The sequence below is a fragment of the Hordeum vulgare genome, chromosome 6H (assembly GCF_904849725.1).
Source record: "Hordeum vulgare subsp. vulgare chromosome 6H, MorexV3_pseudomolecules_assembly, whole genome shotgun sequence".
NCBI classification, from domain to species: Eukaryota; Viridiplantae; Streptophyta; class Magnoliopsida; order Poales; family Poaceae; genus Hordeum; species Hordeum vulgare.
In genome coordinates, this window is record NC_058523.1 from 152,177,508 (window position 1) to 152,195,385 (window position 17,878).

Sequence of the window (17,878 nt, forward strand, 5' to 3'; positions counted from 1 at the left end):
TCATAGTAACTAAATTAGTAGGTTTACAATTCTTACAAGTTTCATATGGTGGCTGTTTGATTTATAGGATTGAATCCTATATGTTTTTTTATAATGATTCCATGAAAATACATTTCATAGAAATTTTTCTATCCTCCCAAACGTCTTGCAATTTTTTTGTGGCGCAATCAAATACACTTTGGTGCAAATAAAGTCGTGTAGGATTCGAGTGAAGGTGTCAATGCTGTGTTTTGCGGTCCTATTATGAATCAAAGAGGACGTAAGTGGTGTGAGTGATCCTTTTTTCCTTCACTTGTTTGAACACATTTGTCTAAAAAAAAACTTGTTTGCACACATCACAAAAAAGAGTATATTTAACCAAAAACTATCACAACTCCACTGACCGTTGATGCAAAACTACCACTTCATAAAATTTGGGAAAAAAAAAACTATCACATTGACTTACTTGGCAAGCCTGATGTGGCACAACAGTCTTTGACCATGGCAACTTATTTGTCATGTGGGACCCATATGCTAGTGTCAATAAAAAAACCCTAACTTGTTAGGCGCGGGCGCACGCGAAATGGCTCCGGAGCGAGCTAAGGACTCTTCTTGTGTGCACCAGCAAGTCTATTGGGCAGGCTTGTCCTCAAGAAGCCCAAGTTTTTTTACTAGTGTTGAAAGTGAGAGAGGAGAGAGACAATGAAGAGTAAAATGAGAACCATGTGTAATCTTTATTGATAGTTCATATTTATACTCCTAAAGGTGCAGTTGGTAGCTGGCGTTTATTGTTTTTTTCGTCTCTCCTTTCATTGACTGATTTTTTTCGTCTCTCTTCCCCACCTTCACATAACGTTCCCTCATGCTCGTACACATCGCACATCGCTACGAAAAACCCAGCTCTCGCTACGGAAAAACCCGTCGCCCCATGCACGCGAAAAAAACCTTCGCGTCTGAAGCGAGGGATCCCTCAATCACATCTCAGTGACGAGGGGACCTAGCCACCGATCGCATCATGGGTCCTTACGACGCAGTCGTCATACACTTGTAGAAAACTGGTCTTATGTTCGACCCTTCAGTCTTGGTTTGGTTTTGGCCCGGGACTAATGTCACCATTAGTTCCGGTTTGAGAAGCTAGCCTTTAGTCCCGGTTGGTTAAGGGGGCCTTTAGTCCTGGGTTGAGCCACGAACCGGGACTAAATGTTTGGTGGCAACCGTTCGCCTAATGAGAGACCCTTTAGTCCCGGTTAGTTTCTCAAACCGAGACTTAAGGGGTCCTGGCGACCGTTCGGCTTCCCCTTTAGTCCCGGTGGGTGGCATAACCCGGGACTAAAGGTCTAGACGGTTCGCATCCCGCGTCGTTTCACTCGATGAAAAACAGAACCATACCGTGAGGCAGAGTATTCTCTCTCGCTTTGTTCGTGTCCTCTCTCGCTCTGTTCGTGTCCTCTCTCGCTCTGTTCGTGTCCTCTCTCGCTCTCTCTTCTTCCCCTATCTTCTTCCACCATGAATGATCCAATCACTCGCTACGGAGAGGTGCTCACACATGGCACGACTAAACTCAATGTCGTTTACACCGACGATAGCGCCATGGTGCCGCGTTTTCTTTCCTATTTTGAGGAACGACTTGAAGAGGCGGAGGAGAAAGACAAGTTCATGGGGCTTGATCCCGAGTACACGGCCAATCAAGAAGGTGTTGCCGTCATCCAACTTTGTTTCAAGAGAAATTTCATGGTCTTCCAATGGGCGAGGTAAGTTTTGTTGTTGATGTTGTTGTTGTTATTGTTGATCAATTCATAGGATATGAAAATAGGATAGGATAGCAATATGTTCCATTGAAATCCTAAAGATCAATTTCTCTTTAGTTGTAGTGAAACAATTATCCTTGTTGCATATTGGCAAAACCGTGGAAGAATATATGTATATATATATATATATATATGTCATAGTTAATTTAGGGTTATAGGATATGAAAATTGCATAGGATATCAATATGTTCCATTTTTGAATCCTATAAAGATCATTTTCTCTTTAGTTGTTGATGTTGTTGTTGATCAATTCATAGGATATGAAAACTACATAGGATAGCAATATATTCCATTGGAATCCTAAAGATCAATTTCTCTTTAGTTGTAGTGAAACAATTTTCCTTGTTGCATATTGGCAAAACCGTGGGAGAATATATATATATATATATATATATATATATATATATATATATATATATATATATATATGTCATAGTTAATTTAGGGTTATAGGATACAAAAATTGCATAGCATAGCAATATATTCCATTTTTGAATCCTATAAAGATCATTTTCTCTTTAGTTGTTGATGTTGTTGTTGTTGATCAATTCATAGGATATGAAAATTGCATAGGATAGTAATATGTTCTATTGGAATTCTAAAGATCAATTTCTCTTTAGTTGTAGTGAAACAATTTTCCTTGTTGCATATTGGCAAAACCGTGGGTGAACATATATATATATATGTCATAGTTAATTTAGGGTTATAGGATATGAAAATTGCATAGGATAGCAATATGTTCCACTTGAATACTAAAGATCAATTTCTCTTCTGTTGTAGTGAAACAATTATCCTTGTTGCAGCAGTATGTAACATTTGTTCCATTTTAATTTGTTGCTGTTGCAGAAGTGACAAGCACTATCCAGTACTCATGGACTTCCTTCGCAACGGCATACGTTTTGCTAACGTTGATATAAGGAACGACAAGATCAAGATGAGGCACAACTTCGGTATTGAGATACCAGCTCACTACCACATTGATATACAAGACATATTCATGCTTGAACATGAGAGGACTTCGATGGCTCATATGACAGTCGCCCTGATCGACGAGGAGTACGCAGATATGAAGACCAAATTCCCCTCGGTTTAGCACAGAAAGTGGGAGATGACCCCACTTGACGGTATCAACATTGAGTATGCAACAAAAGATGCATACATTGCATACGAGTTGTACCACAGGATTCGAATCATGAACTATGGCCAGCGTCACCTCGTACATCAAGCACCACCACCACCACCACCAATTTGGGGATATTCTGATTCAGACGAGTAGTGTTCGCAACGTGTATTATGAACAATTCTATCTCTAGCTATTATTATGTACTGCTTGGACGAGTATTTTGTATTTATGTCCTTGTGTAAATATGATGTGAGTATTTTGTAGTTCTGCTTGGACGAATATTATGAAGTATCTTGTATTTTGTATTATGAACAACGTGTATTATGTACTGGTTGGACGTGTATCATTTTTTTAATCTTATTTCAACTCCAGACTTTTTGTGCCCTCAATATCCATCATTCAAAGACACCTCGTAAATTTTCAACCCTTTCTCATCTCATTTGCTATTTTCCATGCATTAAATGATTTTTTAGCTAAGTGGCCCTGAAATTGAAAAGCGCTACAAATCAACTCGGAAAAGGCTGAAACTTGGCATGATATCATCATTTCACCGACATGGCATGTGCTAAAAAGTTGGATGGATTACAACAAAAACAGGATCCACTTCGTGTATAGATTGGACTATCTCTTTCGAAGTATCACGGTTCCGGACGAATACTCATCTCGTACAAAGACATTTCATTTTTTAATCTTCTTTCAACTCCAGACTTTTTGTGCCCTCAATATCCACATTTAAAGACACCTCATAAATTTTCAACCCTTTCTCAACTCATTTGCTATTTTCCATGCATTAAATGATTTTGAGCTAAATGACCGTGAAATTGAAAAACGCTACAAATCAACTCGGAAAAGGCTGAAACTTGGCATGGTATCATTATTTCACCGACATGGCATGTGCCAAAAAGCTGGAAGGGTTACGGCAAAAACATGATGCATTTCGTGTACAAACTGGACTATCTCTTTTGAAGTATCACGGTTCCGGACGAATACTCATCTCTTATAAAGACAATTCATTTTTAATCTTATTTCAACTCCATACTTTTTGTGCCCTCAATATCCACATTTAAAGACACCTCATAAATTTTCAACCCTTTCTCACCTCATTTGCTATTTCCATGCATTAAATGATTTTTTGAGCTAAATGACCCTGAAATTGAAAAGCGATACAAATCAACTCGGAAAAGGATGAAACTTGACATGGTATCATCATTTCACCAACATGACATGTGCTAAAAAGCTAGAAGGGTTACGGCAAAAACAGGATGCACTTCGTGTACAAACTAGACTATCTCTTTCGAAGTATCACACTTCCGGACGAATACTCATCTCTTACGAAGACATTTCATTTTTTTAATAACCTAAAAATTATCAAATTTATATAATGGTAAAACACACTAATATTAAACATCAGGAAAAAGAATGACTACAAAATCTATTTTTAAAGTAAAGTTATTCACAAACTAGTGATTCACACAATTTTTTTAAAAAATCAAATTTAAACTATGTAAATTTGAAAATTACTAGCACTAATAGAAAATTTGTAGTTTTTTTAACCTAAACCAAAAAGATTCATTCAAAAACTATAAATAGTCTAACAGTATTTCAAATTTAAAAACAGAAACTGTCCTCTTTAGAAAAACAAAAACAATAAAAAAGAGAAAATAGACCTTTAGTCCCGGCTGGAGCCACGAACCGGGACTAAAGGTACCTCCCCGCGCGGAATTTGGGCTGACAAAAATAGACCTTTAGTCCCGGTTGGTGGCACCTATCCGGACTAAGTGGATGCGCTTTCCGCCGTTTCGCGTGGCGAAAATAGACCTTTAGTCCCGGTTGGTGGCATCAACCAGGACTAAAGGTCTATTCCTATATATACTCACCCAAACAATCCTGCATTTCTTCTTCCTTCGACCTCTCGCCGTGCCGACGCCATCTCGCGTCTCCCCGACGCCGGTCGGCCGCGCCTCCTCACGCCGACCCTCGACGCCGCCGCGCCCGCTCCTCCCCAAGCCCGTCCTTACACGCCGCTTGGGACACCGTGGCCCGCGCCTGCCCCGATCAAGCTCCTCGCCGTGTCGTCGATGTCGTCGTCGCCACCCCCAGCTCGCTTTGCCTCGCCGTCGCCCCGTCGCCCCGCTGTGAGCTCCCCCCTCTCCCCCTCTCCCTCTCCCGTGTGGCACCATGGCACCGCCCCTCCCCGAGGCCACACACACACATGCATGAACACACACATTTTTTTAACAATATTTATCCTTTATTAGTTTTATTCAAAAATTTAGGTAACTTGTGGATTATTACGAATACAATAATAGATAGTACCATAAAAAGTTTGAGGGCAAATGAAACTGTCTTGCATTTTTATAATTCAAAAGGCAATTAAATAATAGTTTTGGCCTCTATTATAAATGTTTTAAGGCACCAAAATACTTGATAAAAAGTTAGTTTCAGTTTTATAAATACCAGGAAATATTTGTAACCTCAACATGATTTTCGTTTTCAGGTTTGCAAAAATATTTAAACAACTTACTAAAAGAATTTTGAAAATCAATAGGAATTTTGAAAAGAGATATAATTCCATTGTGATCAAACATTGTTTAGCAAAATAACTTAGCTTAAGCAAAAGAGTTTAATGTAGCTAAACCACAGAAGATCCTTTTTGAGAAGAATTTTGACATTTTTTCACTAGATGATTAGATGTATACGAAAAAGTTAAGGAATTTTGACATTTGAGAAATTTTTGTATCCGGCTAAAAAAGTTAAACCATGTCTATGTTTGACCAACACTATAGCAAAATATATAATGATTTACAGTTAAGTTTTGATAAGTTTGACTATTTGAAAAAATAATATAGTTAAGTTTTGTTTTGTCTTGTCTACAATTAAGAAATGTATACAATATTTAGGAAAGGAGGGGGTATGTATGAATACAATGTATAGAAAAATGTTGATGAATTTTAACATTTGCAATTAATTTGTATATATATGTAGACAATAGATCCTCTTAGTCCTTTAATAATGGATTTATCAAGAATGCCCCCATTATGCATGTGTGCAAGTTGATCCATTTTTTTCCTGATCTCATCTATGTACCCTAGCTAGCTAGCTTCTATATGTCACGTTGTTTGTCAAAGTATTGAAGAAATCCATGGCTTCATCATTAGCAGGTAGTAATAGGCACATGATGCTATGAAGCTCTCAAAAGTTGTTTTGGAACGGAGTTCTTGATAGGATAATTCATTTTTGGTACGAAATTTAGCAAAGTCCTTCCAAATAGCGATATTCGGATGACTCTTGTTGAACATCATACCAAAAAGCTAATTATCTTATTCGGGACCCCGTTCCAAAACAACTTTGGAGAGATTCATAGCATCATGCGCCTATTACTTCCGGCTAATGATGAAGTCATGGTTTTCTTGAATCCTTTGACAGTAGACAACGTGACATATAGAAGGGTAGATGAGATCAGGAAAAATATGGACCATTTTCTGCACATCCAGAATATCGTCATTTTGTTAAATCCCTTAAAGGTTAAGAGAATTCGTTATGATTTTGAATCCTGTTCGTAGCGAGGGACTAAAGGTTCCTCGTATATAAGAAATCACAATCCAAGCATTTTTATCATTCACAATTCCTTTTTATCATGATGTAATATATATGCACAATTAATATATTCATATTGATTTTCTTTTTTAATAAAGATGAAATACATGCGGGATCAACTCCTATCAACCGGGACTATAGCCCCGTTTTCTACTAGTGATAGTCGCCGAGGGAATCCACTCGTGCGCCGTCGTCGTGGATCTTCTAGACTGTGGCGAGGGACTAGAGGAGCCCCGGTATAGATCGTCTCCCCTTGATCTGTTTCCTCGTTAGATCATCAAGTACACCTAGCGGACCCTTTCATCGTCGCTGAGTTCCGAGAGGAGCTACCGCCCTCGCCCCGCCTCTGATTTCGGCCAACGCCATCCAGCTCTCGCATCGGCCGTAACTGCATGTATCCACCCCTGTCTCCCCCATCGATCCCCAGCACCTCCTCGCCGCTCCTCGGGCAGCTAACCCTACCCGCCAACTCTTGTTGCACACACTGAGTATGGGAGCACGGTTGCCGCATCATTGAGGGGGTGGAGCGGCTGTGGCATCATCGCTTGGGTGGAGATGCAGGGGCAACGGTGGCGTCATGCTGGGACGAAGGAGAAGGATATAGAGGTGGTGGTCCGAGCCTGGAGAGTAGAGATGTGCTAGATTGAGGTGAACTCCAGCGAGAAGCGCCTCAACAAGCTCGGCTACAAGCAAGAACTGTGGAGGGGAGATGGTATGTACGTTATCATTTCCTTCCATTTTTTCTACCCTGCAAAATGACTTTGTATAACTCTGTATACGTAGTATTTGCGACAAAGATGTACTAACCAACAACGTCAAAGAGAATTTGACACTTGTGGAGATGCTGGTTACATTGCGTTTTGAGTAAAACTGTGACGGCGTTGGCTATTTTCTTCGTGTGTAGAAGCGTGATGCGATCATGCATGACTGGCTTGCGAACTGCATTTTGTTTTGCCAATCTTATTTTTCTGGTGTCTCACGAGATGGAGATCTTTTGTTGCACGTGCTTGATACGTCTCCAACGTATCTATAATTTTTGATGGTTCCATGCTATTATCTTGTCAACTTTGGATGTTTTGTATGCATTTTTATATCTTTTTTGGGACTAACCTATTAACTCAGTGCCAAGTGCAAGTTCCTGTTTTTTTCGTGTTTTTGACCCTTTTCAGAGGAGAATATTAAATGGAGTCCAAACGGAATAAAACCTGCGGAATGATTTTTTCCATAACAGAAGATACACAGTGAACTTGAGAACCAAGGCAAAGGACCCTGGGGGAGGTCACAAGCCCCCTAGGCACGGCCTGGGGGGGAGGGGGGGAGCCTAGCAGGCTTGTGGGCTCCCGTGGCTCCTTTGCCCTACCTCTTCCGCCTATAAATTCCCTAAAAATCTGAAACCATGGGAGAGAGCCACGAAAATACTTTTCCGCCGCCGCAAGCTTCTGTCTGCACAAGATCCCATCTGGGCACGTTCTAGTGCCCTGGCGGAGGGGGGATTCGGACACTGAGGGCTTCTTCATCAACACCATTGCCTCTCCGATGATGCGTGAGTACTTCACCATAGATCTTTGGGTCCATAGCTAGTAGCTAGATGGCTTCTTCTCTCTCTTGGATCTTCAATACAAAGTTCTCCATGATCTTCATGGAGATCTATCCGATGTAATCTTCTTTTGCGGTGTGTTTGTCGAGATCCGATGAATTGTGGATTTATGATCAGATTATCTATGAATATTATTTGAGTTTCCTCTGATCTCTTATATGCATGATTTCGTATCCTTGTAATTCTGTTCGAGTTGTGGGTTTCGTTTGGCCAACTTGATCTATAATTCTTGCAATGGGAGAAGTGCTTGGTTTTGGGTTCATACCGTGCGGTGTCCTCACCCAGTGACAGAAGGGGTAGCGAGGCACGCATAATGTTTTTGCCATCAAGGGTAAAAAGATGGGGTTTATATCTATTGCATGAATTTATTCCTCTACATCATGTCATCTTTCTTAAGGCGTTACTCTGTTTGTTATGAACTCAATACACTAGATGCATGCTAGATAGCGGTCGATGTGTGGAGTAATAGTAGTAGATGCAGACAGTATCGATCTACTTGTCTCGGACGTGATGCCTATATGTATGATCATTGCCTTAGATATCATCATGACTTTGCGCGGTTCTATCAATTGCTCGGCAGTAATTCGTTTACCCACCGTAATATTTGCTATCATGAGAGAAGCCTCTAGTGAACACTATGGCCCCCGAGTCTACTTCACTTCATATTTTCAGCTCTACACTTTCACGTTGTTGCACTTTCCGCCTTCATAAGTGCATCTAGTGCCCCTTAGTGATTTTGGTGGTTTGAAGACTTATAGGTTAAGTATCTAATATGTTTGTGAGTATACACAGGATCTATAAGTCATTGAGGAGTTTGAGATATTTGAAGAATATCGACCCCTAAAAATGTATATCTTCAGTTGAAGAAATTGATCCGAAGCTGAAGAAATGAATCACGAGGAATCTGCGATGAAATTAATATTCCTCATGAAGACATTGATATTGAGAAGATCGGTGGTTCCTGAAGAAAATCATTCTGAAGAAATTGAAGCGTGAAGATTTAAGTTTTCTGTTTTACTTTCTTCGCATTTGATGAATAGGAACACCGTACTGTTAAAGGGGGTCAAAGTAACGCTATGGAATGAATTTCCTCATGATGCTCAACCCAAGCCAAATCCTACCAAAAGCCTCAAGTGAGGAATATGAGTGACATGAGGACTCTCACAGTTGAGGGTCCCGACCATTTCGATAGCCACGCCAAGTCACTGGTCTTATCCACTCCAACAGTCATATTATTTAAGGGCATTAATGTCAAATCATGTCGGGATGCTCCGAGGCTATAAATAGCCGCCCCCACAACCACTAGCTGGTTGGCTGCTCCGTTAGAAACTGACACTTGTCATAAGAGCAACCCAAATTCCTCAGAGCCTACGAGAGTAAATCATCAGTGAGGAAATACACTACCCACCGAAACCACAAACCAAACCTAGTGATTGAGCATCACTGAAGAAGTTGTTCCTGTGTGGGACTGAAGCCTTTTACCTTTGAGGACTGTGCATCCTCCAGACGGTTAGGCGTCATGGTCTAGAGCAATCCAGCAGTCAATTGTGGATTGCTGGGTGACCAAGTTTGTGAGGGTTTGGAAGTCTGCCCTGAAGACTTACCACGAGTGTTGGGCGAGGACTGTGTGTCCTTAGCTCAAGGAGAATACGGTAGGGACTGTGTGTCCCGGGACTGGGTGTCCTTTGGTTTCAATACCAAGCCGCTCCAAACCAGATGTACAACTGTCACAGCAGTTGGAACTGGGTCATCAACAAGAGTCTTCACCAAGAATCGGGTTCTAATTCCTCAACTCTTTACATTCTCTGTATTATGTGTTGATAACATTCACTGTGACTGTTTGAGGAATTTGCTGAAGACTTTCTCTGAATTTCCTCAACCCCAAATTCTTCACTTGAGTTAATCATCATCTGTATTCCGCGTGCCTGCTTACTGTGCAATCTGTTTTCATAATCTTCACTCTGTAATACTGTTGTTGTGAACGATTGCACGACTGATCCTTAACTGTTTCCGCTGTAAGTTAGTCATCAGTGAGGAATTTCCTCAAAAGGAATTTCCTCAGTGATGAAATTCTAAAAATCTCCTATTCACCCCCCTCTAGTCGATATAACGCACTTTCAATTGGTATCAGAGCGAGGTACTCCCTTGTTCTGTGTGATTTTGGTTTAACCACCTGGAGTTTTAGTTATGTCGACTGCAGGCATGTTTAAGGTGACTGCAGCATGTCCTACCTACGAGGGAAAGAACTTTCCCTTCTGGAAGAACAAAATGCAAATGCATCTACAAGCTATAGACAATGATCTCTGGTATATTGTGGAAAATGGTGTCCCCATCATTTCTGCTAGTGTCACTGCAGCTGATGTTCTTTGGAGACTTGCCTTGATACTCATACTGGATTGATACTCCTACTGGATTGATACCTTGGTTCTCAAACAGAGGGAAATACTTACTGCTACTGTGCTGCATCACCCTAATGTTCCTCCGACAGAGACTACTCAAGCTTCAGCTGCAGTAGCTGATGAATCTGCTTCTGCCACAAAGTCAGCTGATGAAAACCAAGCTGAAGAAAATGTCCAGTCTGAGCAGGCTCCTCCCACTGAACAGGCTGACCAAACTCCTCAAGCTGAGAAGGAAGAAGAAATTCCTCAGCCTGAAGCTCAGCCAGAGCAAGAAATACCAGTTGATGAAATTCCTCAACCTGAGGAAACTGCTGAAGAAAATGTTCCCGCCCCTGACAATGACTTCATTGTGCTCAACCCCGAGACTGCCATGGTTGTTTCCCCTCCCATTCCTCAGCACAATATCAAGCCAGTTCAGCACCAGCCATTCTCGAAACAGCCAAAGTTTCAGAAAGAAAATTTCTTTGAGGAACGCATGTATTTCATCGGAGAGAATCCCTATGACAAGCCTCAAATGAGGCATCTGAAGTTTTGGACAAGGACTCAGATGAACTACTATGCTTCTGTGCTCTGTGGACGCAACAAGATATTCCAGCACAGGCACATTCCTCATGATGAACTTGAAGAAATTCCCTGCATGGAACCACTCCTCAGAGTACTCCATGATGCAGGTTTGCTCCCTATGTGCTCAGACATATCAGATTGGAATAGTGAGCTTATTCTTCAGTTCTATGCAACTCTGCACATCTCGGGCAATGCTGATGACATCAACACTTGGGTGTTCGACTGGATGACCCAAAACACTCACTACAAGGCTCCAGCGTCTGAACTCCTCAGAGAACTGCCCGTACCAATTCCTTCAGACGGGGCAGTGAAGCTTTATGGTGAGCGTGAGCTGCCAAATGGAATGATGGAAGTCCTCATGAAGCCTTTGGCTGCAGGAAAACCCTCAAGAACCACATTCCTCGTCCATGAGCTCAAGTACACACCCCGGTCTGTCTACCGCATTCTCTGCAGTGTGCTCGCGCCAATCAAAGGCCATGACGATGAAGAAGATGTTGTCGGACTCATGAAGAATATCCTCTTCAACATCATTCATGGTATCCCCATGAATATCCATGATTTCTTCTTGAGGACTTTGGCTGACAATGCAATGTGCCCCTATGATCACAAAATTTATGCACCGTGGATCATGAGATTCCTCAGGACTAGGACAGGCATCAACTTCCACGTAGATTTCCAGAACCATGTTGGTTATATGCCTCCTATCCGGGTCAACAAGAAGACTTTCGAGCCCATTGAGGGAAAAGGAAAGTCTGTGATTGATGAAGGCAGCAGGCCTCTTGATGGCCAGTTTAAAGAGCCAGACGCATATTCTTCATGGGACGATACTGAGACTCGTCCACCCAGCCCTGTTCCTCCTCGCGTGCTAAACACCAGAGAGCTTCTTCTCAGTCTTCATCAGAAGGTAGATCACAACCCCAAATGGGTCAAACGCTAGTTTGGTGCCATTGTGAAAACCCTCAATGAGACACAGAACTATGTGAAACTTAATCATCACTATCTGCATGAGGTTTTCGATCGCACCTGGGCTACTCTTGCACATCTGAAGACCCAGACTGAGCTTGAAGAAATGAACTTTGAGCAAGACTTTGAGTGGTCGTGGCCTCCCAAGAAGAAGTTCAGGCCCATTCCAGTGCCAGATCTTGAAGACAGCTCCTTCTCGTCATTCCGCACCGCCGAATCTGATGAGGAACAACTCGACACCGCAACTGGCCCAAGGAAGAAGACTACACCCAAGAAGCGTCAAGGATCTTCATCAACCGCCAGGAAATGAAGTCTTCATGGGCGTTAGTCCTCAGTTTGTCCCTTTTTGTCACTTGATGACAAAGGGGGAGAAACTTGAGAGTTAGTCTTCAAACGGGATTTATTTTTGGGGCCTATGAACTATAATTAAGTTACAAACTCTTGGCTCTTCTGATGTTTTTATGAAATGAGTTGTAACTTAAGCCCGATGGTACTCTGACGCTTTTGAACATTTTTCTTCGCATGCTTATTCCTCAAGTTTTAATGCGCGCATGTTGGAATTCGTCAGATACCATTTGCCATCATGCATCTTCATTTTCTTCATATGATATGTTATATGTATGCATGATTTACAAGATTCAGGGGGAGATCTCCATGATATAAATCATCAATGTGCATCTTCTATAAGAGCAGAATCCTCAAGGTATGCACATCTTCAGGGGGAGTCTCTGTGAATCTTGTTTTCAAATTCCTCAAATGAGTATTTACACTTCATATTTTTGATCCCTGTTGAAGACTTAACCTAATTGTCATCAACCACCAAAAAGGGGGAGATTGTAAGTGCATCTAGTGCCCCTTAGTGATTTTGGTGGTTTGAAGACTTATAGGTTAAGTATCTAATGTGTTTGTGAGTGTACACAAGATCTATAAGTCATTGAAGAGTTTGAGATATTTGAAGAATATCGACCCCTAAAAATGTATATCTTCAGTTGAAGAAATTGATCTGAAGCTGAAGAAATGAATCACGAGGAATCTGCGATGAAATTGATATTCCTCATGAAGACATTGATATTGAGAAGATCGGTGGTTCCTGAAGAAAATCATTCTGAAGAAATTGAAGCGTGAAGATTTAAGTTTTCTGTTTTACTTTCTTCGCATTTGATGAATAGGAACACCGTACTGTTAAAGGGGGTCAAAGTAAAGCTATGGAGTGAATTTCCTCATGATGCTCAACCCAAGCCAAATCCTACCAAAAGCCTCAAGTGAGGAATATGAGTGACATGAGGACTCTCACAGTTGAGGGTCCCTACCGTTTCGATAGCCACACCAAGTCACTGGTCTTATCCACTCGAACGGTCATATTATTTATGGGCATTAATGTCAAATCATGTCGGGATGCTCCCAGGCTATAAATAGCCGCCCCCACAACCACTAGCTGGTTGGCTGCTCCGTTAGAAACTGACACTTGTCATAAGAGCAACCCAAATTCCTCAAAGCCTACGAGAGTAAATCATCAGTGAGGAAATACACTACCCACCGAAACCACAAACCAAACCTAGTGATTGAGCATCACTGAAGAAGTTGTTCCTATGTGGGACTGAAGCCTTTTACCTTTGAGGACTGTGCATCCTTCAGACGGTTAGGCGTCATGGTCTAGAGCAATCCAGTAGTCAATTGTGGATTGCCGGGTGACCGAGTTTGTGAGGGTTTGGAAGTCTGCCCTGAAGACTTACCACGAGTGTTGGGCAAGGACTGTGTGTCCTTAGCTCAAGGAGAATACGGTAGGGACTGTGTGTCCCGGGACTGGGTGTCCTTTGGTTTCAATACCAAGCCGCTCCAAACCAGATGTACAACTGTCACAACAGTTGGAACTGGGTCATCAACAAGAGTCTTCACCAAGAATCGGGTTCTAATTCCTCAACTCTTTACATTCTCTGTATTATGTGTTGATGACATTCACTGTGACTGTTTGAAGAATTTGCTGAAGACTTTCTCTGAATTTCCTCAACCCCAAATTCTTCACTTGAGTTAATCATCATCTGTATTCCGCGTGCCTGCTTACTGTGCAATCTGTTTTCATAATCTTCACTCTGTAATACTGCTGTTGTGAACGATTGCACGACTGATCCTTAACTGTTTCCGCTGTAAGTTAGTCATCAGTGAGGAATTTCCTCAAAAGGAATTTCCTCAGTGATGAAATTCTAAAAATCTCCTATTCACCCCCTCTAGTCGATATAACGCACTTTCAATTGGTATCAGAGCGAGGTACTCCCTTGTTCTGTGTGATTTTGGTTTAACCACCTGGAGTTTTAGTTATGTCGACTGCAGGCATGTTTAAGGTGACTGCAGCATGTCCTACCTACGAGGGAAAGAACTTTCCCTTCTGGAAGAACAAAATGCAAATGCATCTACAAGCTATAGACAATGATCTCTGGTATATTGTGGAAAATGGTGTCCCCATCATTTCTGCTAGTGTCACTGTAGCTGATGTGAAGAAATTCAAGCAAATCGATTCTCAAGCGAAGAACATCATCTGTGGTCATCTGAGCCCTGACCAGTTTGGAAGAGTAAGTGCCTTAGGCTCTGCAACACTGATCTGGGAGAGACTGTGCAAGGTAAATGAAGGAGTATCAACCCAACGTGACTCTCGTGTTGATATTCTTCGCAATCTCTTCAATCGCTTCAAGAGACATGACAATGAAAGCTGCCAAGACACCTTTGATCGCCTCACTGACATATCAAATGAACTGCAAGCACTGGGAGCTCGAGACATCACTGATCACGAAGTTGTGAAGAAACTGCTGAGATCTTTGGATTCTTCATTTGACACTTTAGTTCTGATGATTCAAGAAAGACCAGACTACAAGATGCTAGATCCTGCTGATATCCTCGAAAGGCTAAATACTCATGAATTCCAGCTAGAAGAAAAGAGAGATCTACATGGACAAAGCTATTCCAGACCACGTGCACTGAAGGCAAGAGCAATTTCCTCATCTGAAGAAGAAGACACAGATGACAGCAGTTGTGACCCTAAAGAATTTGGTCAGGAACTTGCAATGCTTGTGAGGAAATTCCAGAGATTTACACGACGAGGCCAGTTCGGTAAATCATCAAGAAGAGACATGAGGAAATCAGAATGTGCATCTGAGGACTACAAGAAATGGACCTGTCACAAGTGCAAGAAATCAGGTCATTACATTGCTGATTGTCCTCGCTGGGGAAAGGAATCAAAGAAGAAGAAATACAAGGATGACAGTTCTGATGACTCAAAGAAGAAGAAGAAATCTTCAAAATCCTCATCTTCAAAGTCCTCCTCACACAAGAAGACTAGCTTCAGTAAGGCTCGGTCACTTATTGGCAAGGAAATGGATTCCGAGGAAGAATCAGAGGAATGTGATGATGAAGAAGGCTCTGGAGAAGATTCATAATCCGGACAGGCTAGTCTTGCACTAGCAACCAATTTCGTCAGCAAGTCAATCTTCAATCTTGAAGAAAATGATTGCACCGTCCATACTGATGAATATGCTGATGACTTCGCTCCAACCTATTGCTTCATGGAGAAAGGTTCAAAGGTATCACATAATGCCTCCTCCTCTGATTCAAGTGATTGTGAACATGATGATTACAAAAAACCCAGTTACAGTAAACTTGCCATCATTGCCACTAAACAACAAACTGCTCTGGAAAAGCTTCAAAAACTGCTAGACAAAAGTGATGATCTGTTGAATGATGAAATGAATCTTAATCAAATCCTCGTTGATGACATGAAAAATCTTCAGTCTAGATTTGATATTCTTCAGGATCGTTATGATACACTCCTCACTGATCATGAGAAGCTTTCCTACGAATTTCTTCAAAGGAAGCTTGATCTTGAGAAGCTGAGGATGTCTTATGATGATCTTCGTATGGAAAATGATTCATTACTAGCTCAACAGATTAGCGCTAGTCAAGTTGAATTTATTCCTCCATGTCTTAAATGCATTGAACGTGAAACTGCAAATTCCTCACCAGAATCATCAAATGCTACAAATTCTTCAACTGCACCTGATGTGTATATTGAAGCTATCACGTCGTCCACACTTGTCTCTGTCCGAGTGCTAGTGTATGTACGACTAGCTAGAAGACGTCTGAGTGACCACATGGGTCCGAGTGGGACCTGGGTATGCATTTGTAGTCATAGGACTTTAATGGCAGTGTGGGCCCCTAGGTGGGCCCTAGATGTCTGGTCCATGACCCTACCCCAGGTAGGTGACCCCATCAGCAGCCCCTGAAAAGGTTGAGGTTTAATTGGTTGAATGAAAGACACTTCAGGGTGTCTCCAGCGCTTTAGAAGTGTCCAGTAAGTAGCTCAGGGCTTACTCACTAGGTTCCAAGATGAAGCCGCTACGAATTCATGATTAAATATTTCCGAATGGTCGGACTAGATTGGAAGCCATGCACCACCTAGTGGCATTTAGTCATCTCTTGGGAGAGACATCCTAATGACTTGGGTATACGTGAGCTAGGGGCTTCGAGTGATCAGTTAAGAGCAAGGACCGATCCTTCTCGTGTCCCAGGGAAACTCGTTTGATTATGCTCGTATGCGTCCGAGTGAACTGGGTCCCGCATGGGGTATTCGACGGACCGAAACATGTTGCTTTTGGTAAATGGACTTAGGATCCACTTGGTCCAAAACACCATGAAATTATCGCGGATTTGAAAGGTGGGTGACGCGCGTGCACGCGGAAGCGATGTCGTCGCGGTTAGTGGGGAAATTGGGTGTGGCGTCTCGATTACCACACTAAAATTTCCGCCACGTGCCTCAGGGGCACTAGTTGTGGGATCTTGCGGATCTCGTTCTGTTGGCTGATCGACGACTACAGATATGCTGATCTAGAGTATAAGAGCAAGGCGTGGCTGGGGAGAGACAGAAACAGTTCTAATTCCTCTCCTTTCGACTCCTCTGCCACTCCGCCTGTTCGCAAAGCCACTCCTCCCCTTGCCGCCTCTCCTCTAAGTCCGACCATACACGGAGGATGATATGGAGTGCAACCATGATGGCGGAGTGGGCGAAGAAAGGATCGTGCGGGTCCTCCTTCGGTGATTGGATGGCATCTCGTGTTTCCAAGGGCCGCCTGGTGGAGCTGAAGAGTCAAGGGCTCATGGCTACCGAGAGTTGGCGGCTGTTGGAGGAGGGTGAGCTCAAGCCCTCGCTGTGAGGCGGTGAGTGAGTCGTCCTAGTGACTCACATCGAGCGAGGTATCTCTTTGGCTCCATATCCATTTTCCATGCCTTCCTCGACTTTTACGGGGCACAACTCCACCACCTCACTCCAAACGCCGTTTATTATGTGGCTGCCTTCATTTCCCTTTGCGAAAATGTCCTTGGTTGTCCTCCCTGTTGGGGGATTTTCAAACATCTCTTTACTTGACAAGTGATGACCGTGAAGAAGTCCTCCACGACAGGGGAGAATAGCAATGTAGTCCAGCTAGTGGGGGCTTAGGCATTCAGCTCAGGGGGATGGGCAGCTTTCCACAGATGTCGTTTCCCCATTCAATGAAGGGTTGTCACGACTCTTGGTTCTATTGCCAGGACGCTTATGTCAATGATTGTTAGTCAGGCCTCCCGCCGTACTGGGCGGAGCGAGTGAAGTTGGCACCATCCCTGACCTTGTCCAAGGAGGAGAGGACGGATGTAGATATCTTGGTGATCGAGGTGGTAGCCTTGGTGCGGAAAGGCGTCAATGGGATGGACCTTCTCAAGGTCTTCTTCCAGCGAAGGATCTAGCCCCTGCAGGCAAGGGCCCATCCTATGTGGATGTATGAGGGACTGAATGATCCCATGAGAACTCACCCTGAGGAGCTCAAAA